Raw genomic sequence first — 6336 nt, forward strand, 5'->3', positions numbered from 1 at the left:
ATATGAAGTCAGTCCTGAAGAGACACAGCAGTTTGGCATTTAAAATTTATTTTTTCTACTTGGTGTTATTGTCTTCTCAAATCTACCACCATATATACACTGAATCTGTAGCAGAACACTGCACCATATAGCAGGAGGTTCTCTGTCCACTAAATCTGCACTGCTTTGAAAGAGCATGTTCGTTGGAAGCTGACAAAATGTCTGAATTGGGAGTGAAGGGAGATAAATCATTTTGTCAGTTTTAGAAGTTTTCTCTTGCTTCTGAAAATTGGCTGTTATTTTTTTCTGTTTCCCTTGAGAATTTTTGAGTTTTCATGTAGTAGTTTTGATTATTTCAGAATTTAAGCCCTTAGCAAATCTCTTGCAGCAGTCACTATCAGAATTTGACTGTTTGAAATGTGCTGCAGTGCAATTTGATTGAACTGTTAGAGATGCACAAAGAAWTAATCGTTAAAAAGATAGGTGGTTCTTGTAATCTAGAATTTTAATTCACAAAATAGTCAGAAAATTTCTGTCCATTACAAATGTGAAATGTGAAACATTTCCCTGTGATATAAATGTGTTCGAAAAGAGGCGTAACTAAAATGTTGAATGCAGAACAGCCAGTAGTAGTGTGAGGARGAAAACAATGGGTAAGTGGTTAAAATGTAGTATTCCAGTACTTGAGCTAAAAGGACAATCTCTGCCAGTTATAGTTATCAATATACCTTTGTGAATAATGCTGAGGTTCTGATACAAGACTCTCATATTCTATAGACACAATGAATTTGAACTGATTCTGACTATACTGATACTGTCTGACACTGCGAGAGGAGAGAGGGGACTGGATCATGGGATATGTAGTTTAGCCACAGATGTTGGCCTCTAGGTAAGAATGAGGGCATTAAACTATGGCTTCCATGAGACAGCATCAGAGAGTAATGCTGTCGGTAAGCTTACTGGTCAGTTTTTTATAGCAAGCATGTAACATGCTGGCAATGTGAATGTTGCCCTGCCAAGTTACAGCACACACACACGCACATGCACACACACGCGTGTGCACACATAACCTGGTGTAAATTACCATTCTATGGCACGGAGCCTGAATTCATGCTGAATTAGTGATTAGGACATAAGGAGTGGAAAGCAGGAGAGCAGGATGGTATTCTCATTTCAGCCACTGACTCACCATGCCTTCAGGCAAGTCAGTTAATGGATATTTGCCTTTGTTTCCTTCTACGTAATGAGGAAAATGGTACTCAAAGCACTGGAAAATTTGTGGATACAAAATTTTATAAATAATTTTTCCAGGTTTCCTGGTAAAATTGTAATTTCAGATGTAGATGTTGTTATTACTTGTAAGGCTGTATTATTCTACATTTTATACAATAAAAATCTAGGCCAATGAATTATAAAAATAAACAAGAGCAATTCTAAGGCAGATTGACTCCTTTATCTGAATGGTCATAACTACCTGGTTACCAGAAAATCCTAAATCTTGTCTTCAAAGTGATTAAAAAATGAATACTCAAGTGTTTTGGCAGAGACTTTTAAAATTCAGGAAGTGATGGGGAAAACAAGAAGAATGATCTGAGCAAAGTCTTTTTATTAAAGCAATGCATACCTATTTTAAAAGACATATTAATCAGGGCACGTATCAGAGCTATATTAATTTCTATTGAATATTTTTCTCTTCCTACCTCAGGAATTATTTGACTGTTCTATCCGTTCTGTCTGTAGAAGGCTCAACAATRCTCTGTATAATGTGTTTACTGGAACACTCAATAGCAATGGATTATGGTCTAAATATATAGCTTTCTACCAAACATCATGTATTTTCAACAGATATCTAAATTGTTGGATAACCATGTTCAAAATTGTAGATTTGTACACATGGATGATTCACAGCCAAACGTCACTTAATATGTTTATAATACTGGGGCATAGCCTTCTGCGTAAGAATTTCATTTGGAAAGTAGTATGTAGTACTGAGTGCTGTCCTGGAGAATGTGGAGGAAGCTGAATGTTGAGTTTAGTTGTGGTGAGTGTCACTTCTATTTAAAAGAAAAAAATCAATATTGTAGAATTTAATAATGCAAACCTTTGCATTTATTCTTATGTGGACTGACTATTTAATAAAATAAAAGAAAATGGCTTCTTAAAGCAGTGCAGCATCTTTTATGAGACATTTGATGTTAGGTTGAAAACTGTTGACTATATGATGAATCTACTTTAAAGTAATCATTGTGTTCTGGTTGAAAACCCCATATTTTTTAGTGTTGCAGTAACTAGTAAGTAAAACACATTTGTATGTCTAATGTCCTACTGGGTTTTTGAAATGATAATGATAGTTGTTTCKTAGCTTTAATCTATTCTCCAGATAAACAGTGCTAGTGCCAAAAAGTTGCTCCTGAGATGATAATTGGTCGCTCTGTGAATGACAGCCAACCTGCTCACTTGGAAAGTAAGGAAAGCAGGAGATGCTGTATACTARAGCAAGCAAAGCGCTAAAGAGGGTCGGGAGAAAAGACTACTGCTGAGAGCTTTGAAAAGGGGAGAGACCACTTATTCTGGGCTTTATTGTTTTCCTTGCTCATCAGCATGCACCTGCACTCACTGAAATGGTGATAAATACTAGTATGATAGTTGCAGCCAAAGACACCAAGCATGATCAGTGTCTTCCTGTGCTAAGCATCAGAGAAACGTAAGATACAATTTCTGTTCTAAAGAGCTTTCAGTTTAAGATGTGATAYAGTATGAAATAGAAGAAATGTTAAAAATAAAACTTTTATATGCAGATGTGGCTAATGCATGCTTTCCTTGAAGTTTGCACTAGTTTGTTGATAGTCACAGTAGTCACGTTACTATTTGCCATCAAGACACTAGAAAATTAATACTGGTTGGGTTGTTGTATAGACATGTGTTCCCCCCTCCCCCCCCCCAAAAAAAGAGTTTGCTGTTATGACAGTGTGAGGAGTGGAAAAGACTAAATGTGTATGATATGTATGACAAGAGATAAAAGTCATCTTAGTACTCTTGCTTTATATGTCTGTGTTACTCCTGCAAGACTGAATGCTTAGCCTTAGGGGGAAAGACTTAAGTCTCTTGTATATATACTTATGGGAGAATAAACTTAAATTTCTGTTTCTTTTATAAAGAGCAAAATATGTGCCCTAGATTAGAATGACTTGTTACTGTTCATCCTATCACAGGGATTCTCACATTTGCAGTCTTTTAATTGTTCAACTTGATAAAAAAAAAAAATAAGTCATGTTTCAGTTCATTCAGTTCTTGAAGTCACACATAATTCTTGGTATTATATACAGTTCTTACGGCTTATTTACAGTTCAGTTATAAATTCTAATAAATCATAAAATCATAGCTATGAAGGCAGTGTTTGGATTATAGCTTGGGAGATTTCAGAACATTCTTTATTTACAAAGATCGTACCTTGTTTACAAAAGTTCYGAACTAAGAACATTTCCAGATCTCTTAAAAATCAGTTAGCTATCTCAAACCTTACTGCTTTTTCATTTCCTAATTTATATTATTTTAGGTACTTTAAATGCCTTGATTTTAAAATATGTAGCTCATTTTAGTATAACTACTGAGTTCTAAAAAATACAAGACTGTTGCCTTTTCAGTGCTCCAGAAAGTCTCAGTTTATTTAGGCCTGCCAGGGTGCAGAGTTAGATGCATGGGAAATTTTCAAACTCTTAGATTTTAGGCTCACTGACTGGACTTTTCTGTCTTTGCCACATAAACTTGTCCTGCTGCCTCTTAGTGATACTGTTGTATAGAATTGAGCTTCTTTACTGTGCCCTAGTCTGGGTATAACTTGGTAACTCCTTACTTAATGCAGGAAGAGTGAAGGAGTTTTAATAGAAGGTGAACACCCTTCCCTGTGACCTTGTCACAACAATCTTAAGATATTGGCTATATGCCAGTTTCCAGGTTAAATTGCTTAGACACCTACAAGATGAGTCAGACTGTTTACTTCCTCTGTGCTTCATAATTTTTTTTTAAAGAAAAATAATTGCAGAGGCTAATATGGTCATTCCAAGCCAGGCCTTTAAACTGGCACTAGATTTTCTGCAAGATGGTTCATAGGATGAGGTTCTCTTAGTCAAACACAATCAGTGTTTACAGGGGAGGGGAAATACTCATAATCACTGTATGGCTGTTCCTCCAGTATAAATGAATCAATCATTTCACTTTCTAGGGTGTAAAGTAGCTGGTGGAAAGATGTGGGGGTTAGGAAGATGTTCTTCGGCTAAATTGTTCCAGATTATTGTCCATCATGAAGCTCTGTGCCTCTTCAGAAACTGCTCTAAGTGGAAGTTCTTAGCAAGGAGTYTATTCTAAATAGATTCTATACTGACTTGCTTCTCTGTTCAAGAAAAGAGCTCAAGTTAGTCAATGTGAAGAAAACTGCATTTTTCAAATCAGTGCTATACCTAGATGTAAGCATTTGCCACTATCCGTGCACAGCTGGATTTAAAAATCACTGACTGGTTCTTCTTTGGGGTTCACATGAGATGACAAAACAACACTGGGTCACATGGTAATACAGAACAAATGTGTCAGCCTTACCATAAATTAGACAAGTCATCATGCATGCTACTGTGCTGTGATTATACTGCATAGAAATTGCACAATCAATAATGTCTACTTAGTCTGTATCGCTGAACGTATGCATCATGTTTACAAATAGAAGAGCTGTTTATTGCTGGTCTGAGACAGTGTGTTATACTGGAGGAAGCTGGACAAGAGTATGACATGTAATACACCTGATTTAGACAACATTCTGTAAATATATGAAGTTAGCTTTGAAAACAAAGCAAGGGCCATATTGATTTTAGTAGCCTTTTAATTAGGACTAAAGCAAGAAACAGTTAAAACAAATTTATGTTTGGGGCTTCATTCAGTGAACAAAAATGGAAAGAGGATATTTTTTCAAAGTACTTTTCAGTTACAAGAATCTTATGTACAACTTGTTAATAGGTAAAATTAAATGCAAAGCCAGTGTGCCTCCTCACCCTGACCTCCCAAGAAAAGCCTTCAATACAGAAAACAGAAGCCAGCAAGGATCACAGATGTTAAGGAAAAAACAACAAGCCACCTACAAACCCTGTCTCTGTCCCATGACAATCACAGCTCATCTCTCAGATTATTGTTACATGCTGCAGTAACTCTCGAAAATGTCTAATTTATGTCTTCAGACTGCAGGAGGGCTGTTGCAGCATGTTGTAGCGATGGCTATTACCTAACTTGATGAAATAAATTTTCAGGTTGGCTTTGTCTCCCCTGGAACAGTGTACACGGACTGGGCTGATGCGTCACGTTCACGGCTGTTTACACTGGCCACTTACCAGTCATCCTCGATTTTAAAAACAAGCTTCTCGAAAGGATTCAAGGTATCCAGGCAACTAGTGTCTCACGGGATAGCTGAATTCACGCTTAGCTCCGTACACCTAATATCAAGACAGCCACTGACGGTGTTTCAGAACACCAGCGCAACCGGACGCTTCCATGGGACGGGCCTGATTCTCCTCTCCGAATACTGCTTTACCTCTCCATGCTCCGCTTAAGGTCAACTCTGATTTTCAGTGAAATGAGAGAGAAAAGATTCAGACCCTTTTGTATAAGCACAGATATAAACACTCCTGGACTTCCACCACGAAGCATTAAGAATGACTTTCTCAAGTTTTGATTCCTGTGTGATACGAGCAGCCGCACCAATCACACAGMATGTATGTGTAAGTTTACGTTAATAGCTGCCAGCTCAGCAGGAGACGCAAGAACAAGAATCTGATCCCGGATCGTTCGCATCCAGATTTCCCAACACCGCAAGCTTTAGCAGCAAATGCTCCCCTTCCCCACACCACCTCAGCTGCCAGGCRCCTGCAGTAGATATAGCGGGCTTTCCTGGGAAAACCTATCCGGGATACTTGACTAAACTGCAGCTTAACCCCGACCGTCCCCTCATCGTTCCCACTTCAACAGCCTCTTTTGCTGCTGCGTCTGTGCTACAGGGCTGCAAGCAGCAGCCCCGCGACGGCGAGCGCAACCTCCGGCAGCGAGACCTTACCAGCGCGGGGCCGGTCCCGTACGAAAGCGCCCCGSGGTCCCACCCGCTCCAGGCCCCCGCGGCCTCGGAGCAGCGGCTTTCGGCCCGTCCGTCCGCCGAGCCCCGCGGCCGGGCTCCCGCTCCGCGGCCGGGCCGCCGCCGCCGCACCCCCACGTACCTCCGCGCTTCCTGCGCCAGCTCCGGCCCCGCACGACTGCGGCCGCCCCCGCGTGGGAAGAGGCCGCGTTTCGCGTCTCCCCCCTCCCAAGCTGCGGCCTGTGCGGCAG

General features: G+C 39.9%; 1 long non-coding RNA gene across 1 annotated transcript in view; it reads right to left on the reverse strand.

The window, feature by feature from the left end:
- LOC146594671 (uncharacterized) overlaps nt 1-6330 on the reverse strand; it is a 19854-nt gene extending 13524 nt beyond the window's left edge. The window contains exons 1-2 of the long non-coding RNA XR_014896123.1: nt 6228-6330; nt 5352-5578 (exon numbers count right to left, since the gene is read on the reverse strand). This is a non-coding gene — a long non-coding RNA (uncharacterized LOC146594671). The remainder of the gene's footprint in view (nt 1-5351; nt 5579-6227) is intronic.
- Nucleotides 6331-6336: the final 6 nt, after the last annotated feature.

Source organism: Rhea americana, unplaced genomic scaffold (assembly GCF_003343005.1).
Source record: "Rhea americana isolate MKP2758 unplaced genomic scaffold, rheAme1 scaffold_253, whole genome shotgun sequence".
Lineage (NCBI taxonomy): Eukaryota > Metazoa > Chordata > Aves > Rheiformes > Rheidae > Rhea > Rhea americana.